This window comes from Nicotiana tabacum, chromosome 6, assembly GCF_000715075.1.
Source record: "Nicotiana tabacum cultivar K326 chromosome 6, ASM71507v2, whole genome shotgun sequence".
In the NCBI taxonomy this organism is placed as follows: Eukaryota; Viridiplantae; Streptophyta; class Magnoliopsida; order Solanales; family Solanaceae; genus Nicotiana; species Nicotiana tabacum.
In genome coordinates this window covers 63,130,565-63,142,752 of record NC_134085.1, presented here as the reverse complement: position 1 = coordinate 63,142,752, position 12,188 = coordinate 63,130,565, and the positions used below count along the sequence as shown (strand labels likewise).

At 37.8% G+C, this 12,188-nt stretch overlaps 1 long non-coding RNA gene across 2 annotated transcripts; it reads right to left on the bottom strand.

The window, feature by feature from the left end:
* Positions 1 to 6,255: 6,255 nt before the first annotated feature.
* LOC107786662 (uncharacterized) lies at positions 6,256 to 9,989 on the bottom strand. Of its 2 annotated transcripts, XR_001648188.2 has the most exons (4): positions 8,814 to 9,989; positions 8,488 to 8,704; positions 7,263 to 8,400; positions 6,256 to 7,137 (listed from the first exon to the last, which is right to left on the bottom strand). It is a non-coding gene; the product is annotated as an uncharacterized LOC107786662 (long non-coding RNA). The 2 variants fall into 2 exon arrangements; XR_012710387.1 differs by having other exon boundaries at positions 7,263 to 8,704.
* Between the last annotated feature and the right edge of the window lie 2,199 nt (positions 9,990 to 12,188).

The following is a 12,188-nucleotide window of genomic DNA, read 5'->3' as shown; positions in this document are numbered from 1 at the left end:
TTATTTAGCCTCCATCTTCTTACTCTGTAACGATCCGGCCGGTCGTTTCATGAGTTACCGCTCCGTTTCCCCCATTTCTACTTCTTATTGCCTTGTTCAACTGTGTTCTGTGTTATCGGGTTGGTTGGCTCGGGTTCGGAGAGGTTTTAGTAAGGTTTGAGACACTTAGTCTCTTTTGAGTAAGCTTAAGTTGGAAAAGTCAACCGGATGTTGACTTATGTGATAAAGGGCTCGAATGTGAATTCTGACGGTTCGGATAGCTTCGGGAGGTGATTTGGGACTTAGGAGCGTGATCGAAATGTGTTTTGGAGGTACAGAGTAGATTTATGCTTGAATTGGCGGAATTAGGATTTTGGCATTTTTCGATTGATAGGTGAGATTTTGATATAGGGGTCGGAATGGAATTTCGGGAGTTGCAGTAGGTCCGTTGTGTCATTTGGGATGTGTGTGCAAAATTTAAGGTCATTCGGACGTGGTTTGATAGACTTTTTGATCGAAAGCGGAATTTGGAAGATTTTGGAATTCTTAGGCTTGAATCCAATGCAAATTTGGTGTTTTGATGTTGTTTTGAGCGTTCCGAAGGTTGGAACAAGTTTGAATGATGCTATGGGATAGGTTGGCATGTTTGGTTGAGGTCCCAAGGACCTCGGGTAAGTTTCGAGTGGTTAAACGGATCATTTCAAGTTGAGAAAAATTGCAGAAAATCTGTTGTGAGTGTTGTAGACTTTTGGCCTTCGCGTTCGCGAAGGGTTAGGATGAGAGGCTGTAGGTTTGGCCTTCGCGTTCGCGATGGAGGTCCCGCGTTTGCAAAGGGTTGGAGTCAGGAAGCTTCGCGTTCGCGAGAGAGCAGACACGTTCGCTATGGTTTGAGTTGCTGAGGCATCGCGTTCGCGAGGGGTCGTCGCGTTCGCGTATGAGGAATTCTGGTCAACTTAAGTTTGTACTTCGCGAACGCGAGGCTTTGACCGCGTTCACAATGAAGGATTTTTAAGTGTTGGGCATAATGTTTTAAAAGACCAATTCCGCGATTTTGAGTCTAAGTTCCTCCATTTTTGGGCGACTTTGAAGCTTTTTGAAGGGGATTGAAGAGGGAATCAAGGGGGAACACTTGGAGGTGTTTATGGACTTATTACTCAATCCTAATGTGATTTTTACCTAATTAATCATGGAATTTGTAGAATTTAAGCCTAAATATTGAAGAACTAGGGCTTGTAATTGGAGACCTAGAATTTGGGATTTGAGGGGTCGTTTGTGGTTGGATTTTGGTGCTTTTGATATGAATGAACTCGGGGAGTGATAATGAGTCTATTGATGTAAATTTTACCGGATTCCGAGATGAGGGCCCGGGGGTCGGGTTTGGCCAATTTCGGAATTTGTGCTGTAATTTGATTACTTTCGTGTGGGCTTCGTTCCTTTAGCATGTTTGTAAGCACGTGATTTTTGACCCTCCCCGGAAATTTTTACGTTCTTAAGTTTAAATATCTAATTTAGGACTAGTATAGCTATTTTAACTATTTTACTTTATTTCGTTGCAAAAAGAAAAATTTCAAAAAATATATATATAAATTTTAGTTTATGTATCTCTCATAAATTTGAAAAATACAAAAATTGTACTTTATTTTGGTACTTTATATAAATTCGAAAATTACAAAAAATATAGTTCTATTAATGTTTGCAGTCATTATAATTTTGAAAAATACAAAAATATTACTTCATATTTTTGTCTTTATTAAAAACGAAAATTACAAAAATAGTTTTATTAATATTTTGTAGCTATTTTAAATCTTGAAAAAATATTTAAAAAGATATAGTTTTGTTTAAATACTAGTCTTATTTTTGGTAGTTATTTTGTTTACATAGGACTAGTTAAGCAACGTGTTTCTATTTCTCGGGTCCGGGCAAAAGAATAATATTCGGGTTCAAACTACCCGGTTTTAGGCCTAATTTTCGGACCTAGCCCATAATAAACCGTGTCCAGGACACATGGGGAACCCCACCACGCGTGGGGGACATATGCCTCGAACCCCACCACGCGTGGGGCTCATTTTCATGGGCATTGTATTACAAAAATACGGACAAAACACATTTTTAAAAGAGGACTTTTGGGGATTTTTGAGGGGGGTACTGTATATCTTCTTCTCAAAAGAGAAGAAGAAAGGAGGGCTACTGGACGACCACTGTAGAGGCTTCTTCTTCAAGAAGAAGAAGAAGCAAATACCCAGCGAAAACCCGACGGAAAAACCAGTCCAAACCCTCTGGCTCACCACCGTCCAAAGACCATCGTCGACCCTCCATCAACGGACCACCCTCCTCCTCCCAAACACCACCCCGACGCCATAACCACCTCCCCCATCACCGTCGACCAAACACCATCACTCAAACCACCCCATCTCCTTCCTCCTCAAGAAAACCTAGGAAAAACCCTAGCAAAAACCATGAAACTACCTGCACCCCGACCCCCCAACGCTTGAACCCACCAGCCTCACGTTCCAAAACCACCAACGAACCACCTGCGTCCGACTTCCTCACGCCCATACTCTGTCGATCCTCCATTAAACCCACTTCTCGATCCTCCATTAAACCCCGTCGAGCAGCATCTGCTGATGCTGCTGCTGCGTTTCGTTCTTCTCCTCCAAGCCAGTTAAACCCAAGAAACCAGTCGCAAACTACCCCCCAACGCAGCAGCCCCGTCGTCGCTGCCCTTCGACTGCCGTTGCCCGAAAAAAACAGTAGCTTCATCGTCTCCTTTCGAGCAGCAGTTGTGGCTGCGTTTGCTGCGTCGCAAAAATCCAGCAGTAGTAACAGTTTTGGTCCAAGCTTTCTATTTCCATCGAGGTCGTCTTTGGTTCGTCGAAGTCCGGTACGTTGAGCTTGACGTCGAAGTTCCGTCGTTCCGTCATTGGAGAGGTTTCCGATAGTTGTCGGGACAGTTTGGTTGTTGTTCTTGCTTCAAACAGGTGCATATACATTTCCAAACTTGTTATATTTGCTTAACTGGAATGAAATGATATGGATTTCCTATGCACTGTTTGTGTATCGGATTTGTTGAATGTCTCTTCCCTTGTTTCATTATTTTAAGTAGCTATTCCGCATTCTGTTTATTCATGTTAAGATTATTGTTATCTACATGCTTGTCTTAAGAGTTGTTTGTACGTATAGTAGTAATGTTAAAATCATAGGAGTAATTTTAATCCCACGGAAAAATATTCGCTTCATCAAATGAGTTCAATTTACAACCCATGACCTAGCGAAGTAGCAAAAAAAAATGTGTAGTTATTTTTAGCCTTATCCTTTTCCTTTTTTTGTAAGAAAAAATAAATAAAAGAAAATTAAAAAAAAAACGATACGAGCTTCGTCAAATAAAAAATGTACAGATTGCGAAGCCCTCACAGAATATATGTATTAAATACTCAGATTCCGGGACGGACCGTTTAGCAAATTTCACGGCCCTACCCAAAATAATAATGCGCTAGTTGCTTTAGACGCGCCTTTAATAATGTTATCTCCCTAAGCTCGGGTGCACATTTATGTGACCCAAATCCAAATCTCAACGGAGTCGAAATATGTCTCTAGTCACGGGCACATTGATTGTGACGTGGCCCGAGACGCATTTCCACGTCGTTGCAAATTCCTTCAAAAAATAAGAATGAGATGAGCCTCGCCGAATAAAAATACAAATTGTGGGGCCCTCAGTAAATACTTGTTTTAAATTACTTAGAAGTCAGGAGGGCCGTTTAGCGAATTTCACGGCCTTCCCAAAATAATAACACGATAGTCTCTTTAGGCGCGTGTTTAATAATCTATTTTTCTTAAACTTGGGTGTGCATTTCATGTGACCTAAATCCAAATCCTAAAACATCAAATAAAATATATTTCGGATTGTGGGTGCATTTCATGTGACACAGTCCAAAGATATGTTTTAAGCGATATTCACTTTTCTTAATAATAATAATTAACAAAGCGGTTAAAAGACAAAATTTGCACATGGTTCATAATTGTATTAAAAATCAGATAAATAAGCCAAATATAACAGTTGAGCGACCGTGCTAGAACCACGGAACTCGGGAATGCCTAACACCTTCTCCCGGGTTAACAGAATTCCTTATCTAGATTTCTGGTACGCGGACTGTAATATAGAGTCATTATTTTCCTCGATTCGGGATTAAAATTGGTGACTTGGGACACCCTAAATCTCCCAAGTGGCGACTCTGAAATAAATAAACGAATCCCGTTTCGATTGTCCTTTAATTGGAAAAAACTCCCCTGCGCCCCTGCGGGTGCGGAAAAAGGAGGTGTGACAATGTTCTAATGTTATGATTCTAATTTTGGGTAGATTCGACGCGAGTTGGGGCCGAGGCGAGAGGCAAAGGCGTCGCGGAGTAGTATTTCATCTGGTTTGAGTTAAGTAACCATTGTAAATCTGGAACTGAGGGTACAAACCCCGATATTTCATATTGTTTTGATAAATGAGGTGACGCACATGCTAGGTGACGAGCGTGTGGGCGTGCATCGGTAGGGATTGTGACCTGGTCCGTCTCGTAGCGACTATTAAGCCGCGTATTTGATTTTAAATCTTATGATATCACTTATTTTAGAGGTTGATACTATATTATGGGCTGTATGCCACGTTTAGGGCCTCGTGCCGACCTGTTGAGACCCTTAGAAACATTTTTACTGTTTTCCTCACTCTATTTGTTTGAAAGCATATCCTCAGTCATGGTTTACCTGTTTATTGTTTAAACTTGGTTTTTATCACTCTATTTCTTAAAAATGTGAAAACTTGTTGGACCGAGTTTTCCTAATTTTCACTGTTATGCCTGAGGGGCTGTGATGTTAATGACTGAGAGAGGTTTAGGACCTAATGGTGAGGATTATATATATTACGGATCGGGCTGCACGCCACAATAATATTTTATATATATTATGGATCGGGCTGCACGCCTCAACGATACTTATATGGATCGGGATTGGGCTGCACGCCGCAACGATATATATATATATATATATATTGGATCGGGCTGCACGCCGCAGCGATATGATGCTTGGGCTGTAGGAGCCCCTCCGGAGTCTGTACACCTCCAGTGAGCGTAGTCGACTTGCCCGAGAGGCTATATTTATGAGTGATACCTTGCCCGAGGGGCCTATTTATAATATCTTTGCTGATTTCACTCTTCTTTTATAATGAGCCTCTGTTGAAAGCTGCTAAATAAATGATTTCAAAGTATTTCAATTGAAACTGAAGTTTTTACGAAGTAAACTAACTTTTAAACTATTGAGTTTGATTTGATACCCTATTGTGTACTCTTATATATGATTTTTTAACTGCTCGTCACTGCACTCAGACCTTATTTACTTTAGTTACTTACTGAGTTGGCGTACTCACATTACTCTCTACACCCTATGTGCAGATACAGGAGCCTCGAGTCCTACTAGCGAGGGCTGACTGCTTCTAGCGGGCTATTTTGGAGTTCACTAGGTAGCTTCTCGGCGTTTGCAACCCAGTGTTTCTCCCTCTTATCTTTATTTTCCCTTGTACTGGATTCTGTAATAGACTGTGTAGTCCCTTCTTCATACTCTTAGACTTATGTTAGATGGTCATGAATGGTGACACCCCGATGTCGGGCTATGTTTATTTCTGCGTTGTCCTATTTCACCTTATTTTTGGGATTTACCATCCGTTAATAATTTAAATTAAATTATTATAACTGTTAAAAATAGATTAAGAATTTGTGTCGGCTGACCTTGTTTCACGATAGGCGCTATCATGATCGGGTCCGGGTTTAGGATCGTGACATACTCCTTTATCTAAATGACATACGTCAATTTCCATTTCTTACTTCAACAAGTACTAAATAATTTTTTGAAGCTCTAGTTTTCAATTGTTTAAAATATATCTGCTGATTTCTTCTTGTAAATCTTCTTCCTAACTTAATTCCCTGTTTCCTTCAGATGTACGATAGCTAATTGCCATGTATAATATTATTGATTTCTTGGTCTTCTCAATTTTCATAGAATGTGTTGTGATTTAAAAAAAAAACTCCACATTAGAGGTTCAAACCAAGATTCACAAGTTGGCCAGAACATAACCAAAACTATAAAATTTAGAGGCATCAAAAACATAGTTAAGCTAAAAAGAGAAATTGCAGAATTGTCATAGTAGTAATATGATTATATATGCACTTAACATTTACACTAGAGTTAAGCTATTTAATATACATTAGTTACACAAAAAATATAGCATCATCGTGCCCACTAGTCATAAACAAAAGAGTATGGACATAACCCAAGGTATCAAAAATAGCACTACAGTTTAACTTTAAAGTTGTTGTTCGAGAAAAAACTATCAAACTAGTACCACCACATATACACAATTTTACCATACTTCAAATTTTACCATTGATAATCATGAACATCATTGTTTGGCGCTCAAGTTCACCCATACGTAAAAATAATTCCATCTTTTTAACATCTTCACAGAGAATCATTGTAGCTTTGATACGTTCTTATACTGAGTACAACTCAAATGCGGGAGACTCAAGGATGGAATAAATTTTACCACGAATATCGGATCGGTCACGATCCCCAATTTTATCAATCAAGGCACCCATTATTTTATCTTGACTTTCAATAAAGTTTTTCATAACTTTTGTCATACCCTTAAGAAATGTCTCACTAGAATCCTCCACAATCCTTTTTCTTTTCTTGGTTTTCTCTTTTTCACTAAAATTAGAAGAGGACCTATTAGCATGCTCACTTTGTTTATGATTTTGTTGGAATCCTGCATGTTCATTTTCAGATGCTCCAGCATATTCATGTTCAGATGCTCTAGCATCTTTCTTTTCAGATGCTTCAGTAAAACTAGGTTCAGATGCTCTAGCATTTTCATTTTTAGCTTCTCCAGTAGCTATATTAGGTCCATCACCAGCATTATCTTCTTCTTCATCATCAACATCAATAGGCCATCCTAAGCTCATGTCATTAAAAAGTCCTAAAGCTTAACTCCTTAGAATATCCTCAGCAGCATCTAGCGGCCCTTCTGCGAACTCTCCCGTCGCTCTATCCTTGCCAAATATTTCTTCCCACTCCTCAAACATTGTCCATTTCTTAGTTTTCATGCTTTTTTGCTTTTGGATCCATCTAGAAAAAATAAGGAAAGAAACAAAGTAATAACATATGCGTCAGTTATAAACTATGATGGAAACTCAGAAAAATTCCTATATGAAGTAACAATATTCTAATAACTTAAGCAAAGTATAAATTACCTTTATAAAGTCATCCCACTGTTTTGGATCGTCAACAATTATGGTTCCATCACTATATTGAAATCCCAGACCACTTTGACTCTTTAATAAACTTATGCTTGAATAACATCTCTTCCACGCTTTTACTTTATTATTAACATGTGGTTCACCTTTTAATTGACTACTAGGATGACGTTCATGCAAATAATGCTCTAATTCCATCAAGTATCCTGGCCTAAAGGTTCCATTATCAGCTTTCCAACTATCAGCACATAATTTTTTTAAACCATTTAAAAGAGCACTTTCTTCTGCTGGAGTCCAGATCCTTCGGGAAGAAGGTATTGATTTTCTTGATCTTATTGACAATAGCTTTGAATTTTCTGCCTGTCTATTCATTATATCTGTATAATCTTGTGAAATAAATTATCATAAGTATTAGTTATCTCCACAAGAAGCATAAGTATCTCCAATATTACTTAACATCACAAAAGTAAAAATTCATACACTTTACACATAAAAAAGCATATGTATGGAAATATAAAACTATCAAAAAAGAAATGCTAACTAAACATAAGTAATCTTCACAAAAATTAAAGTAAGTAACTATTTCTTATAATCACAAAAAACTGAAAGTTGATACACCTTACAATCATACAAAAAACTAAAGAGAAAAATACCCAAACACCACAAAATATAATACAAGCATGGAATATTTTGAAACGATCAATTCTTCAGACTTGCATTCCACATTGGTTGAGCCAACTCATCCTTCCAAGTGGTCCACTCCTGAGATGATTCAACAAAATTAATGTTGTCATATTGATACTCCACTTGTTCTTCCATATCAATATCTAAGGGAACCACTTCCATCTCTCTACGAATAAAGTTGTGCATCAAACAACAAGCACTAATGATCCTGTTATGAACCTTAACTGAGTACCACGAAGAGCTTCTAAGAATTCCCCAACGCTCTTTCAAGAGACCAAATGCTCTTTCGATAACATTACGAGCCCTAGCATGATTCATATTAAAAAGCTTTCTCGATATCGAGGTGGAGGATTGTCACCTTGCCAATCCCTTAACAATATCTATACCCTCTGTAAGGTGAAAGAAAATTATTTCTATTTGTATATTCCTCCATCGCACAAATAATAATTTCCTATCATATAAACATAAAATTTAGTTACTTTTATGTAGCATTCTTTTTGTGATATAACTTGAGTGTATAAGAATATGTATGACATACCCTCAGGGATTTTCAAACCATTCATTCGCATTATAGCATCTCGTAATACACGACCATCGACAGTTGATCCTTCCCAATTAGGTAATACATAAGTAAAATTAAGATTTCTATCACAAATTTCCAGTACATTAGTTGCTATTTCTCCCTTTCTTGTTCTGTATCTTGGTTTGGCTTGGATGGAACTCTAATTTGAATGAAAGTACCATAAGTGCACCTCCTATAAAATCAATTATACATTATCTCAAACTATTAATTTCTTTTCGTATGATTATATATTTTTTTAGTTTTACATAAATTAATATATGCTCAAAAGAAATTTCACATACCTTAACCCATCTCCATTGATCTTCAATCTCATCTTCAAGCAACGGTTTAGGATTAACAAGTAACAATGGAGCTAGTCTGAGAACAAATCTCAAGTATTCATTGAAAGCTTGACTTACGCTCCAACCCGATCTAACATAGTCAACCTTAATTGATCCATTCTTCTCATGATGAGCTAAGATATTTAAGAACATTGCTAACTTTTCACTACTTGACATATTTTTACTATCAGTTAAACCTCCAATTTTCTTAATTAAGAGAACTAAAGTGTGAAAGGAATTTTTATCCATTCTTAACTTATCAATATATGCAATATCACTGTCATATATGACACAATTCAAATGAGACATAATTTTAGGAATTCTAACAGTCATACGGTACCTAATCACACCCCTATTTCTATGTTGTCTTCTTATAGAATGACCATAAATAGTCATTAAAAGAAATATAAACACAATAGGAAATTGTTGGCACAATATCTTCTCAAGGATAATAACGCATTCAATATCGGACAATAGTTGATGATCCATAAGAAAACCTAATTTTGCCATTACAAAAATGAAAAGAATTAATATATAAAAAATTACAATTAGAAAAAGGAATCTTTGAGTAAAAATTTATAATTTTCAAGTACATAAAGAGAAACAAATTAACCCAACAAATGTTTGGAAAGAAGCCAAACTAAGATTTCATTATCAACATAAAGAGAGAAGGGCTAATAAATGGAAGAGGACAATCCACAACTGTGATTTTCACATATTACAGATCTTTTACATATAGCTGGTACTCTTTCATGTATTTCAGCTCTTTCGGCACTACATATTGAGTTTGAAATGCTATGATTTTTCTCAATTATTTGCTAAATAAAATTCAGCAAAACAATTACGTAGCATTCATAAAAAAGTTCAGAATTTTACTATTTTGGTAGAGAAGATGACTGTACCCAAATTATGCAACAAAGAACTTATAAATGATAACAAGAAAGAATAAGAGAAATAGGTTTCGATAGAAGTTTTAACCTTGTGAGAAAAGCAAAACGAAAGATAATGTCTTGTTCAATCACTACAACATAGCTTCTGCATTCAAAGAAGAGAAGAAATCTTCCCCAAGAGCAGAAAAATTTGTAGCGGTGTTGCTTTACTAATATTGGGTAAAGAATGGGAAAAGTGATGTAGAAAAAGGGTTTGAGGACTTTAGGGCAATTTTGGTAAATTTTGCTATTTTGTCAGGGGATAATAATCTCAGCATTAATTACCCCACCTCCCTGATAGGTATAAGTTATCCTGGTATTAATTTTAATACTGGGATAACTTATACCAGATTTGGTAATCAAACAAGGTATAAGGTGGTATTAGATTTTTATACTAGTACTATTTTTACTTATACCTCATACCAAACGACCCCTTAGTGTTATTTTGGAAGTTTAAGTTGTAAGAGTTGACCAATATCTGACTTTTGTGTAAACGATCTCAAATTGGTGTTATGATGGTTCCAATAGGTTTATATGGTAATTTTGGACTTAGGCATATGTTCGGAATTGGATTTGGAGGTTCCTAGAATGTTTTGGTGCTATTTGGCGAAAGTTGGCAAATTGGAGGTTTGGAGAGTACCTAAGTTTGACTGAGGGTTGCTTTGAGATTATCGAATTCGGATTGTTATTCTGTTAATTCACATAGCTTCATTTTGTCATTTGGGACTAGTGTGCAAAGTTTGGGTTCAATCTGGATTGATTAGGCTTGAACCAGACACTTGGTTTGAAGTTAGAAGTTTAGGAACTTAAGAAATTGATCTTGATCGGCGATTCTTGGTTTTGACGTTATTCGTGGTGTTTTGAGACCTTGGACAAATTTGGATTAGGTATTAGAATTTGTTGGCATGATTGGACGGAGTTCCGGGGGCTCGAGTGTTTTGGGGTGGTTTCAGACTATTTTTTCCTTATTTTGGACTGTTGGTTTCAGGTGTAGAGGGGCTTCTTCGCGATCGAGGAGGGGGCTCACGATCGCAGAGTGGAGGATTTGGCAGGCGAAGATTTACCCTTCGTGTGCACGGGAGAAGGGTCGCGTTTGCGGAGGAATCTGTTGTTTTGCGTTCGCGTTTAGGAGACACATTCGCGATGGCTTGTGGTCGAGCAGGAGGTTTGCCTTTGCGATCGTAGGTGTGGGGCTGTGTTCGCGTAGGCTTAACTGGTGCATTGGCCGCGTTCGTGGGGTGCCTTCACGTCTGCAAAGGGGAGTCTTCAGCTGGGCAAATTTTTCGTGATCGCGATGCATATGTCTGGGCAGACTATTTAAATGGGAATTTCGAGACTTTTACCCACTTTATCATATTTGGAGTCGTAGAATTCGAGAGTGGGAGATTTTGAAGAGCAAATTCGCTACAGCATTGGAGGTAAGCAATTTACACTTGGATTTGACTTTATATCATGATGTTTCATGGATTTCTACACCTAATAACTTGGATTTTAAAGAGAAACTTGAGGATATCTAGCAAAACTTTTGGAAAGTGAATAACTGAGATTTGAACCCCCACTTGGGGTCGCTTTTGGATGAAACTTTTATATCTGGATTCGTATTGGAATAGGTGTTCGGGGTTTATGAGTTTTCTCGGGTTTCGGGAGGCGGTGTCGGGTTGAATTTTTGGTTGACTGTGTATATTTAATTAAAGATTCAAACTTTATTGTTTTGGTTTGATTTTTATGGCTTTTGTTGATGTTATTGGTATATTCCCGCAGTGCTAAGGAGCACGAATAGAATTTGAGGAATGTGCTTTAGATTTTGAGAGAGAAGAAGTTGTATGCTAAGTTCTCCAAGTGTGAGTTTTGGCTGGACTAGGTGGCAGTCTTGGGCCACGTGGTATCTAGTGATGGGATCAAGGTAGATTCAAAGAAGATTGAAGCCGTTCAGAGTTGGCACAGACCTTCTACCGCTATAGAGATCAGGAGTTTCTTAGGTTTGGCTATGTACTACCGCCGCTTTGTGGAGGGGTTTTCATATAGTGCAACCCTATTGATGTAGTTGACCCATATGGGTGCTCTGTTTAGGTGGTCAAACGAGTGTGAGGAGAGCTTTCAGAAGCTCAAAACGGCATTGACTGTGGCCAGTTTTGGTATTGCCCTCAGGATTGGGGTCGTACACAGTTTATTGTGATGCTTCGAGGTTGGTCTTGGATGTGTGTTGATGTAGGATGATAGGGAAATTACCTATGCAGTTGAAGCCCTATGAGACGAACTATCTAGTGTATGATTTGGAGTTTTGCAGTTATTATACACACGCTCAAGATTTGGAGGCATTACTTATATGGCGTGTCTTGTGAGGTATATACGGATCATCGAAGTCTCCAACATCTCTTTAAATATAAATATTTGAATTTGAGGCAGC